The 13,517-nt window shown below is 41.1% G+C and overlaps 1 long non-coding RNA gene across 1 annotated transcript; it reads right to left on the bottom strand.

Annotated features, from left to right (window-relative positions):
* Positions 1-598: 598 nt before the first annotated feature.
* On the bottom strand, positions 599-3,651 carry LOC132666475 (uncharacterized). The gene is made up of 3 exons (XR_009604678.3): positions 2,968-3,651; positions 1,067-2,218; positions 599-970 (listed from the first exon to the last, which is right to left on the bottom strand). It is a non-coding gene; the product is annotated as an uncharacterized LOC132666475 (long non-coding RNA).
* Between the last annotated feature and the right edge of the window lie 9,866 nt (positions 3,652-13,517).

Here is a 13,517-nt window from a genome sequence, read left to right as displayed (position 1 = left end):
CCTGACGCGGGGCTCGAACTCACGGACCGCGAGATCGTGACCTGGCTGAAGTCCGACGCTTAACCGACTGCACCACCCAGGCGCCCCTGAAAGAGCTTTGATAAACACAAACGCATCGAACGTCCCCGGCATCTTCTCTTTATCCGATTTTTTGATGGGGACTCCCTGCGAGGCTCAGCCTAACAGCAGCGAAAGAAAGAAAAGAAGAGAAAACCCAAATCCCATGACTCCACGACGCCGCGGTGCCCGCTGCTGAGCCTCTCTTCCGGGGCAGAGCAACTATATGCAGCTTTCTCAGTGTTACTTTTCAGATTGAAGAAAACAGAAGCCGACGAAAACAATAACCTAGAAACCAAAAATCAAGAAAAGTCAAAAGAATTTTGGGGATACCAAAATGCAGCAAAGACACAAGTTTAGAAACATCTTTGAAATTCAAACTAGATTTCTTGTTATTTTGGAGTGGTTGAAAGCAAGTCAGAAGATCCACACATGTAAGACGCCAATAAATACCCACCTGCACCCCCCATTCCAGTGCTGTTTTGTAAGGGAGTGTGTGTGTGTGTGTGTGTGTGTGTGTGTGTGTGTTTAAGAACACGGTGTTCAAGAAAAAACAAACGACAAACAAAAACCAGGCCAACCATTTATGAACAAATCTTCCCAAGTTTCAAGAATTTTCTGACAAAATATCTTCTGTCATCTCAGAAATCTCAAAGTCCCCAAAAGCAAACCGATTATCTGAAGGCTGACCTCAGGGGTTACTCATTCATGAGGCCAAGTGTTTTGAATGCCATTGCCAAGTGATGACAGTGGATGTTGGAACACTCATTCTGGCCTCCTCTGGGTAGTCACCTCTCAGTTGACTTGACAAATGCAGCCTTGAGGAAGCCTCACATTTGGGGGTCACTTACGGATCTTTCTCCAGTCCCGGAGCATGCAAAACAAAGGGGTCAGGTGGACTGCTGGGTTTTACCTGGAAGAAAAATTTCTCCTGAAAACACCACCTTCCCCCCGCCCCCCCCAACCCTCAGAAGAACATGGTCTGATGGGCTCATTCTACCCTGCTCACCTTGGACCTTTGTATGAGCCATAGTGACGTTGGGAGAGCCCCTGTGCAAGGCAGCCCGAGGCACATAGCTCCTCAGCTCGAGGTGAGGCCGGGAGCCTGTTTGCCGATGAGCACACATCACTTGCACTCCTGGACTGGGCTCCTTTCTCTGGGAAGAGGCAAAATAGGTTCCTGCCTTCTTCCTGCTTCGGCTCTCATTTCCCTCCTACTCTCACTTTGGTTTTCTGTGACCTCTAACCCAGCCTCTCCAGTCTGATACACTGGACCAAATATTAGCTTTGCAGTCACACAGATTAAGTCTTAATCTGGCTCTGTCACTGAAACAGTGTGCGATCTTGGGCACGCTATGTCATCGTCTAGAAGAGTTAGTTCCTATTTCTTCTCCTCTTGCCCTAAACCAAAAGAAGCCCCTCTTACCGCAAAACAAGACCCAAAGCTTGCATATTCATAAAGGTAGTTCAAAATGATATATAAGACACTCATACAGAGGTTACCTGCTGGAGGGGACAGACACCAGGCAATTTGGGAACAAAAACAGGAAGGACACATACGTTTTTAAACTTCTAGCTTTTGAACCATATAAATATATTATCCATTCCACAAAGGTATGATTAAGAAATAAATCAGAGATAGATCTGTAGAAAAAAATTACTCCAAGTAAATCATCTCTGACTTTCCCACAGATAAATATTATAATAGGTTTACTTTGTTTAATTTAGATTCATTTTGACAAGTGAGCTTTTTATTAAAATGGCCATAAATATTAAATATTTTAAATAATTATATCTGCATTATAGAATAAGGCAATAAATAAACTGTATCGTTTCTGTTCTCCATTTTTATCCCATCCACTCACTCATAAAAAAAAAAAAATCTCGAGTAAAATGTTAACATTTGTAAAGCACTTTAAAGTTTACAAAGGCCTTCATGTGCTCTGATGAAGATCTTCCAGCTCCAGAAGCAGCCAGAGCGGGCGCGACTCTTCATCTCTCAGCTGAGGAAATGAGTTCCGATTTGCCCAAGGTCACTGAACAAGCAAGTGGTAGAACGGCGATTTGAACCCAGTTCTCCTGGCTCTGAATAATGCCACGGTGTTTCCTCTGATTTCAGGGCAGGATTCACACGCGAAATGTCTAAATTGATCTTGAGAGACTGGAAGAAGAAAAGCAAGACTTAAATAAACATTCTGTTGACAACATCATCATCATTCAAGCATGCCGTATTTTACGCTCCCCTGGTTCCATTTCTCTATTCTTAGATCTCCAGTGTGTTGCCCAGGAGCCCTTGACACCTGTCTCTGACTCCAAAGTGTGTGCTTGTCGTGTGGCCCTACTTCGAAAGGAGTTAGGAGCAGAGACCTCGAGATAGTTTGTCTGGATGGGAAAAGAAAACCAAACTTTCTCTTACTCTGAAAAGCACGATGAGCGTGGATTAATACCAAAATGGCAAGACATGCTACATAGCACCCTGAGGAGCGATTATGCCTACATATTTCGTTTAATTTAAGGGAAAGTGGTAAATCGGGTTTTTATGTGTGTAACATATTATGAAAAAGTGTACTGAAAAGGAATATTTCACCGGGTTTTTTTTTTCACTCCTACAAGCAATTCTCTTTTTAGCCCTAACTGGAGAAAGCTAAACATTTATTTATATCTTTTAACCGTCCTATTTTGTCTTGCCATCATCCTTCGGTTGAATACAACTGAGTTTTTCCGTGAGAGGGTCCTGTTAAGTACAAATCCACTTCAGAGATTAAACACACGTACACACGCACGCACACCCACACACAGGGACACACAGGCATGCACACGTACACACACAGGCTACTATTCCACACTGTAGTTATGTAAGGATTTCGAAATCAAAAAGCCTGGCTCAAGCCCTAACCTGGAACCTCCTACCTGTGAAACTCTGGGCGACTAACGCAAACTTCCTGAAGACTCACTTCCTGTCTTAGAGTCATGGGACAGTCAAGAAAGACTTTGAAACATAGCCTTCATTTCTTCGTGCATCAATTCATTTCCTGCTTAGCACCTCTTCTGTGCAGACCCTGAACCCGGGCCCTGGAGATAGAACAAAACAGCAATCCCAGCCCAAGGAAGCTTGCATTCTCTGAGGGGAGACAGACAATAACAGAGAAGATACATTTTTAGAGTAGCTATAAAAATAATGGGGGAAAAGAAGAAACTTAGAGGTGCAGATTGATTAGGGAAGACTGCGGTAAGAAAGAATAAGTTTAAGAAATGTTAGTTGTAATTATAATAGTTGTAACATATTATTCTACCTTTACATATCGTATTTGCAATTCTCTGAGTAGACTAATGAATCTAACACTATTAATAGCATAGAAGATAATCAGATGCAAACATTCATGATGGTCACACTCCTCCTGCTTCTCTGCAAATAACATCCTGGAATTGTTCTATGCCCACCCCCACCCTCCACCATCATTATTCAACACTTGCTTAACATATAATTTTATAATACATATGGTGTAAAAGTTGTAATAATGAGATGAGCAAACTAGTCTGAGCCTGTCAAAATAAATATATAAAGTAGATCTACTCCTTTTAAAAAAAAACATGCTTTCTGGGGCGCCTGGGTGGCTCAGTCCATTAAGCGTCTGACTTCGGCTCAGGTCATGATCTCATGGTTTTGAGTTTGAGCCCCGCGTCAGGCTCGGTGCTGACAGCTCAGAGCCTGGAGCCTGCTGTAGTGTCTGCCCCTCCCCTGCTCATGCTCTGTCTCCCTCTGTCTCAAAAATAAGTAAAACATTAAACAAAAAAATTTTTAAAAATGTTCTTTCTGTAGGGTGGAGTGTCCATTTTGCATTTCCTTGATAGGACACAGTCACTTGCCCCCAGCGTGAAGTTCCCTTTGAAGCAATCGTCAAACCCAGTGAAAATAGGCCTCTGTGGCTTCATTACTTTTCAGAAAATAGGGTCTTTATCCAGATCCCTTCTGTTATGATGACCCCACTTAGCTCTTCGTTTTATTGCTTACCTTCTGGTGTTTCTCTTTCTACCTTTCTCCCCTCTCAGATTCCTCCTTCTCGTCCCCTCCTCCTTTTTTCAGCCTTCTTCTCCCTGCAAGTTACTTGGGAGAGGAGGCATTTTATCTTCAAGTGAGAAGATCTCAGACTATGCAAAATAGGAATCTCTCCAATTCCTTATCCGGGCAGCTTGAATCATCTGAAAGCTTTGCCCAAATCTCTAACGGCACAGAGAGACAAACCCTCCTAATGGCAAAGGAGGAAAAAACAACTCTCCTTCTAGTGGCAAAAAAAGGGAAAAAAAAAAAACCCAAAAAACAAAAAAACTCCACCAGCTCTGTGGCCCCAGGTTCCTCAACCTCTCTGAATCTGTTTCCTCAGTGGAGCACAACTATATTTTTGGTGTCCTGGAGGCCTTAACCATGAGTTGTCATGACCTCATTTGCCACTGTTCTCAGCCATATTCTCTCTGAGCCTGACTCTTCCCTTCTGTCCTTCCTGGTGTCTGTGTCTAGAATGAACTTTGCTTTTTCTGATTTCTTTGGGTTGTTGAAACAGCAGGGCCTTTCTTTCTGATCTAAAAACCCTCGCTTAGGTCTGGGCTTGCGTCAGCCGAGCACTGTCTTTCACGGCCAGGTGTCTTTCACGGCCAGGGTGAGAGCGTGGGCTCAAACATGGGTGCACTGCCCCCCCACCCCCCACCCCCCACCCCACTACACCATATGGCCTCTGAGGACCAGCATTTGATTTTCATTTAATTGAAATTCTTGTAGAAGATCATGGACAATAGCATTAGCAGTAACCGGCTCTTTTCATTGTCCGAATAATCCTGGTCTGTTTTTTGTGCAGATGTTGTCTTGCTCCCGGGGCAGCTGTGAGTGTGTGAAGTCCTCATCAGCGACGTGGACACTGCCCAAATGGTAATCATCACAGAAAGTTTAGAAAATTACCAACAGATTACAGCTTCTGTCTGCCAGCACTTTCAATGCCAGCTAGCTGGGGGCTTTTCTGTTTTGGTTGGTTTTTTGTGTGTTTTTGTGAGTTTTTTTCTTCGGTACTGGAACAGGTTGTGATTTAAAGTAAGCCTTTGTAAATGCGAATGAACATACAGGGCTCACACCCAATTAACAAGCTTGGACAAATGAGGGCACATACACGGTATATTTGCAAGGATAAACAACAACTGAGCAAACTGAGGATGCTTTTCTCCCTGTCTCTTACCTTAATAATCCTCAATGCAACTCCGTATTACCCCGTCATAGTGCTGTATGTGGTGAGGGACACTTCCTGCCTGTCAAGGGCAAATACAACGATGTTGGATCACAATGACCATGGTATAGGCCATTTACCAGGACAGAAAAAAATAAAGCTGCAAGCTTCTAGTCACATATGCTTCTATCTATTTTGAAGTCCAAAGGCTATGAGTGACATACCATCTAAGTGAGTTGCAAAAGCGAACATCTTAGTCTTACCCCTCCTTCTGCTATACATTCTCTCAGTTACCCCCAAGGGCTCCTTCAGCTGGCAATACAATAACAATAACAATAACAATGCTATTTTTTGTTTCTTTTTTCAAGTATATTTATTTATTTTGAGAGAGAGAGAGAAAGAGAGAGAACGTGAGCAGGGATGAGGCAGAGAGAGAGGGAGAAGCAGAGAGAGAGCCTCAAGCAGGCTCCACGCTGTCAGAGCAGAGCCCCATGAGGGGCTCGAACCCATGAAACTGTGAGACCATGACCTGAACTGAAATCGGGAGTCAGACACTCAACTGATTGAGCCACCCAGCTGCCCCTCCCTAGGCTATTTAATCAGCTATACAATCTTTTTCTCTACTTTGTCCTATGTCCTTCCTTTGGATGCATTTTTAAACAGTTTCCAAAAAATTCAGTCTCCTGTGAAGCATGAATTTCTATTTTTTGTATTTAATTTTTTTTCACTGTTTATTTGTTTTTGAGAGAGAGAGACAGAGTGCAAGTGGGGGAGGGGCAGAGAGAGAGGGTGACACAGAATCCGAAGCAGGCTCCAGGCTCTGTGCGATGTGGGGCTCAAACTCACGGACGTGAGATCATGACCTGAGCTGAAGTCAGAGGCTTAACCGACTGAGCCACCCAGACGCTCCTAGATTGCATTATTTTTTTATTATTCAGATAAGTTTTGCTATCTATACTGATTTTAACTGAACAATGTGTCTGGGGAATAATGTGAATTTAGATCTGACAGGTCAACTTTTATTTCGACCCTATGGGGTTGGGACAGACCCTTAGAAGCCAATAAGAAACCGACCTCTCAAGAAGTCTGGCAAGTTCCTCAACTTCCATTTTCTCATCTGTCAACTTATGGCCACACAGCTTCTGTATTGCACAACATGTTCCTGTCATGGTTGAGCAAAGGCAGCCTGTCAGTAATAGAACAGAGGTGGGCAAATTAAACGATCTTCAAAAATCCCTTTGAGCTAAAATTGAATCGTTATGTCAGTGAGGTACTCCAGTTTTTTTCAAAATTTCCTCACATTTGCTTTTAAAATATCATTTTACCAATTATTTTTAATATATGTTCTGGACTAAATTTGGTTTAAAAATATTCTGAGTTTCAGTTTGTGTGCTAACTTAAAAAAATGAAATAGTAGGGGTGCCCGGGTGGCTCAGTCGGTTGAGCATCCGACTTCGGCTCCGGTCATGACCTCGCAGATTGCGAGTTTGAGCCCCGCGTCGGGCTCTGTGCTGACAGCTCAGAGCGTGGAGCCTGCTTCCGATTCTGTGTCTCCCTCTCTCACTGCCCCTCCCCCACTCTCTTGCTCTCTTTCAAAAATAAATAAACACTAAAAAAAATGAAATAGTAAATATATATTTAAAAAAAACAATGAGTTTCCAAACTTTATGAACACCACAAAACTCAAAGTCCTGTAACTCATGTAGCATGCCATAATCTACCCACTGATATAAACTGAGATTGCTAACAAATTTAAACGGATTGCTAGATGTCAAATACTGATGCTAATTCATATGGAAGACTCTTAGGGCTTAACCATCACCATAAATACCGTGTGATCTGGAGTGAACTTCCCCATAAGGATCATTGGTCTTGGAACCCAAACAAGGGCGTTTAGTTACTGACTCATTAATAAGAAACCCTTGACGGAATGATTCTCCCTGTAAAGTGGTCCTGATAATGTTAGAATCTAGCTCTTCTCCTGAAGGTAGTAGTATATTTATGTCAAACAGCTATACCTCACATCCAACCAAAAGGGCACAGGGAAGCTTCAAAGTTTATTCACACCATGTTGGTTGGCTTCAAGTAACTTTTCCTTTCTTTGTAATTTCTAGATCAACACTGTTTTGCACTCCACATCCCCACTTTGAGCTTACTTGTTTGGTAGCCAACTTTCTAAGAACTAATGGTCACATACATCGAATTGCCTTCAGAAAATTTTTCTGGTAAGTAGAATTATTCCAAGTCTAGGGGCACCTGGGTGACTCAGTTGGTTGAGCGTCTGTCCAATTCTTGATTTTGGTTCATGTCATGACCTCATGGTTTATGAGGTCGAGCCCCACGTGGGGCTCTGTGCTCACCGTTCAGAGCCTGATTGGGATTCTCTCTCTCTCTGTTCCTCTCCCATTCATGTGGAACATGGAAAAACATGGAAAACATGGAAAAACATGGAAACATGGAAACATGGAACATGGAAAAAATTAAAAAAAAAGAATTATTGCAAGTCTGAAAGCTTGCTTGCTAATGGAACACATTCAAGTCATCAGAGAAAGAAATTATACTCTAAACATGAAGTCCAGGACTAGTCCATTGCTTCTAAACTAGAAGCCCAGGACCCTCCCCTCCCAGATTACTCTCACCCTGCTTTTTCCTTTGATAGTCCTTTGATAGTCAACTCCTTCTTCATGTTGAAGTCCTTTGAAAGTCAACTCCTTTCCTTTGATACCTTTGATAGTCAACTCCTTCTTCATGTTGAATACATTGAATTTCATTTTAATTACCGGATACTGTCTGTGCAGCATTTAAGCATGAATTAAAAATGTAGAGACCACATAGAAAACTACAGAAAATTTTAGACTAGTATTGGTAGTTAAAAGTTAAAAAAAAATGATAAAAAGAAAACATAAAAATGATATATTGTTCTGAATTTCGCATAAGACAGGCTGAAAATCTTCCTTAGGAACAATTTTCTACCTGCCATATTCACTAACTGCCACATGGTATAAATGTAGTCCTTGATCTACCAAGGAGTGCCCTTGACCTTCCAACAGATTCCGTACACACCAATGACCTCTTCGTGTCACTGCTGTGTTTTCTTCAGCTCCCTTCTACTCTGTCTCTTGACTGGGTTTCCACTCAAGTGCCATAGATGTTCTTGCAAAGGCGACTAAAGATAATGGCTTCTATCACAGCTAATCTTTTCCCAAGGCAAATAGTATTCAGGGTGAAAAGAAAGCTCCTGGCTAATTTATGTTGCTTAGAAAACCAAAATAGATAAAGGAATCGCCTTTAAAAATCACCACCACACTATAATATAATCAGGAACTGGGTAAATTCAACAATAGAAGGAAGTCAAATAGGCTGACCTTTCCCAAGTTGTTTTAAAACTGACATGTGAGTGGAAGTTACTGGTGTGGTTTTGTTGCAGCTTCTGTTTTCCTAAGGAATTTGGAATCTAAGCAGGGAAGTAGCCTGTTCTTTAAACTAGGAGTAGAACAAGAAAGAACACACCCATCCTTGGGGGGATGGGGGGGGAGGGGGATTATTCTAGCTGGGATCCAACTCCCCAAAAGATACAACTAAAATCACCAACCAGCAACTTGAACAAGAAGTATTATTTCTCTCTTACTATTGACCTGCACTGTTCCAAACATTGGTAGAACTCGAGAAGAGCAAGGATACAAAAGAAGTATTGGAATGTCCTGAGTTAAAAACTGGTCTCTTCTCTCAAGAAGTTTACAGCCCAGGGGCTCCTGAGTGGCTCAGTCAGTTAAACGTATGACTTGAGCTCAGGTCATGATCTCACGGTTCGTGGGTTCGAGCCTCAAGTGGAGCTCTGTGCTGACATCTCAGAGCCTGGAGCCTGCTTCAGATTCTGTGTCTCCCTCTCTCTCTCTGCCCCTCACCCACTTTCTCTCTCTCTCTCAAAAGTAAATAAACATTAAAAAAATTAAAAAAAAAAGTTTACAGCCTAACTCAACATTGTTGTATTTTAAACATGTTTGAAAGTATTTAATTTTTTGCATCATCACCTATCACTTTTAAAGTTATTTCTATAGTGTCTACATAAATTATTATTCCTGAATTTTTCTAACATGGACCAAATACTCTGTGTGTTATATATTGTGTTGTCTTTTCATATAAATATATTAACGAATCACCAAGAAGTAGGAGCCATCGTTAAGCCATGCGGTTTTAGCTGGGTTTATAAAATATGGTTATTAGAACAATGTCCCAGTGTGGTAAGTGGACTTATCCAATTTATACTTACCAGTCAAAAAGTAATGCCCCCAGGTGAAACCTGGACAATACATTTCTAACAGCCAATGACAGAAGCAGAACCCCATGGTCAGTCATTCCTTGGATTATATCTTCATCCAGAATTGTGCTGTGTTTGAAATCTTCAGCTTCAAACCTGTCATCAAATTATCTTCTATTTGTCAAGCTTTACTTTCCTTGCTTCCATTAACTACCCCTGGCGTCCTCCTGGGTTCTGCTGATTTCCCATCATCTTCCATTTCTTCTGGATTTCTGTCCAGTATTGCATGGCCCATAGCCTTAAATCTCTCACACCGCATTCCACATTCTTTTGTCCTTTTCCTGCTCCTGTCCTGTCCATCCTTGATCTTGGGTCAGTTTATTATCTGTTTTAGCTATATCTGAGCTGGCAGAGAAAAATCTTATCATTGTGTTGAGGGCGGCATTGCAAAATCATATATTTTTTGACCGACTATTCTACTCGTTCTTAACTTCTCTTACTCATTTCCCACAGAGATGCTGCCAAACTTTCCATTCTCCTTCAGCTTTCCTTCTTATCCCCAAGAACTCACATCAAGGTATGACCTTGCCTCTTCTTTCACCTAAAAAATAGAAGCCATCAGGCTTGACCCCTCTCGATTTCTCCTTCCAGAAGCTTACCAATATTTGCAGGCTAGCTTTTCACTAAATCTTTAAACCCTAGTGTAAAAACCACTTCTTTGCATGGCCTACCCTGAATCATTCTCTCCCAATGCAATATATATATATATATATATATATATATATATTTTTTTTTTTTTTTTTTTTTTTTAATTTCTAAGTTTATTTATTTAAGAGAAAGAGAGAAAGCAAGTTGGGGAGGGACAGAGAGAGAAAGAGAGAGAGAGAGAGAGAGAGAGAGAGAGAGAGAGAGATTGACAGTACCAAGCAGGCTCCATGCTATCAGCTCAGACCCCCAACTCCAGGACTGAACTCACTAACTGTGAGATCATGACTTGAGCAGAAATCAGGAGTCTGACACTCAATTGACTGAACCACCCAGGTGCCTCTACTAAATATATTTTAATTTTTAGCTCAGAAAATGTAGCCTGTAATACTTATAATATTTATGGGTTAACTTTTTTAAATAGGTAATACATTCATACTGTATAAAATTCCAAAGGTACAAAGAGAAATCAGTACACAGTCGTCTACTCCTGGAACTAGATACCCAGTTTCTTATGTATTCTCTAAAGATATTCTTGGGCACATGTAAGCAGTTAAGTATATTCTTCCCCACCCACACTTTTTGTATACATAGATAGTATCATATTATACACACTGTTATACACCCATCACTTAACAATGGATGCCAGAAATTATTCCAAGTCAGTATATAAAGTATTACCTCTTTCTATTTTACAGATGCATGGCTTGGTAGAATACAGACGGCCACAAATTCTTTGCCACTCTTCTATTTAAAGAGATGGAGTCTATTTTCCTCCCCTTGTATCTGGGCTGCCCTCGTAACTTATTTTGTCAACAGAATGAGGTAGAAATGATGCTGTATAACTTCTGAGGCTGGGCCTTAAGCAATCTGCAGCCTTATGTGCTGGGAACACTCCCTCTTGGAAGCTAGCCATCATGCTGGAAGAAGACCAAGCTATGAGGAGAGGCCACATGGATGAGAGTTTATGCTAATGCACTATGTCAACAATCCCAGCTGATTTTCCTTCCAACAGCCCGTACCAACTGCCAGCCATGTAAGTGAGCCATCTTGGGCATTCCAGCCTAGCTGAATCTCCAGATAACTGCAACCCCAAATGACATCACCTACAACAGAACTTCCTAGCTAAGCCCCGTCACCCACAGAATTTTGAGAACAGGTCAATAATTATTATTGTTGTAAGCTACTGTGTTTAGGGTAGTTTGTGAATAGCAATTAATAACCGACAGCACATAGTAGGTCCATCATATGGATGCACTCTAATTTATAGAATCCAACCTCTATTGATGGACATTCCGGTTGTTTTCTCTTCTGCTGGTCTTTTGTTATTACAGATAATCCTGCAATTAATTATAATGTATGATGTCATTTTGCTTGCGTGAGCGTATCTGTGGGATGAGTTCTTAAAAGTAGAATTGCTGGATACAAGAGGATATGCATTTATAGTTTTGATAGCTATTTCAAAATTGTCATCCTCGGAGATTTTACTAATTTACACTTCTATCAATGATATATGAAAGTCACTGCTCTCCCACACCCTCAGTAATACTGTGTGTTATCAGACTTCTTGATTTTTGTTAACTCTAATAGGCAGAAAGATATAATTTCAATCTGTAGTTCCATTGTTATAAATGAAGATACTGTAATATAGTTAAGAGCCACTTGTATTTTCTCTTAAGTGACCAGTCCCTGTCCCTTGCTCAGATTCTATAAGGGTATTGGTTTTTCAAATAATTTATAAAAACTCTTAAGGGAATTTAACCATGTATTTTTTATTTTAAATTTTATTATTATTATTATTTTAGAATATTTATTTATTTTTTGGGGTGGGACGCAGAGAGAAGAGAAAGAATCCCAAACAAGCTCTGTGCTGTCAGTGCAGAACCCGAATCAGGGCTTGAACCCATGGACCATGAGCTCATGACCTGAATTAAAATGGAAAGTCAAATGCTTAACCCACTAAGCCACCTAGACGCCCCATTAAATTTCTTTTTAAATGTTTATTTATTTATTTTGAGAGAGAGAGAGAGAGAGAGAGAGTGTGTGTGTGTGTGTGTGTGTGTGTGTGTGTGTGTGTGTGTATGAGTGGGGGAGGGGCAGAGAGAGAGGAAGAGAGAGAATCTCAAACAGGCCCCACACTGTCAGTGCAGGGCCCCAAGTGGGGCTTGATCTCACGAACCATGAGACCATGATCCGAGCCAAAATCAAGAGTCAGATGCTTAACAGGCTGAGCCACCCGGAGCCCCTAATATAAGCAGTGAAGGGGCCCTGGCTGGCCCAGTTAGTAGTACATGTGACTTCTGATCTTGGGGTCATGAGTTCAAGCCTTGTGTTAGATGTAGAGCTTACTTAAAAAAAATAAACAAAATAAATATAATATAGAGATTACTTTAAAAAATAAATAAAATATGTATAATATGAGTAAATATTTTTTCCAGTGTGTCATTTTTCTTTTGATTTCAGTTAGAATTATGTGGTCAAATGTATATTACAGTATAAATTGGCAATTTATATTACAGTATAAAGTAGGGTCTTTGCCATTCTGATACTTAGACTTTTTTTTCACATTTTTATTTTAATTGTTTTGAGCATTTAAGTCTTCTCTAAGATATGGATCTTTTTTTTTTTTCTTTCCAGATGGCTTTCTGTTGTATTTCATGATCCATTTACAAACCTTGCTTGTAGTCCTGTACTCCTCAAGGACAGGAAACCTGTCTCTTTAATGGCTGAACCCTGAAAACCCAGAACAGTTCATACATAAAAGACTTTCAGGGCAACTGGGTGGCTCAGTTGGTTGAACATCTCTTGCTTTCGGCTCAGGTCATAATCTCACAGTTTGTGGGTTCGAGCCTGCACTGGGCTCTGCGTTGTCAGCAGGGAGCCTGTTTGGGGATTCACTCTCTTCGTCTTTCTCTGACCCTTCTCCAGGCGCATGCACTCTCTCTCTCTCTCAAAAATAAATAAATAAACATTTTTAAAAAGACTCTCAGTAAGTATTGATAGCCGTTTGAAAAACTCTGGTTCTGCACTGAATTCTACAGATAAAATCACTCTTTCTCTCCCTTTTTTTAATTCATTTTTGAGAGAGAGAGGGAGCAAGAGAGAACGCGTGCAAGTGAGCCAGGGACAGAGAGAGAGGGAGACAGAGTATGGAGCCCAAAGTGGGGCTCAAGCTTACATGATACAGGGCTCGAACTCACAAACCGTGAGATCATGACTTGAGCCAAAGTCAGATGCTTAACCGACTGAGCCACCCAGGCGTCCCTAAAATTACTCTTTCTGACATC

The sequence above is a fragment of the Panthera onca genome, chromosome B2 (genome assembly GCF_046562875.1).
Source record: "Panthera onca isolate mPanOnc1 chromosome B2, mPanOnc1 haplotype 2, whole genome shotgun sequence".
In the NCBI taxonomy this organism is placed as follows: Eukaryota; Metazoa; Chordata; class Mammalia; order Carnivora; family Felidae; genus Panthera; species Panthera onca.
This window is presented reverse-complemented; position numbering and strand designations above follow the sequence as displayed.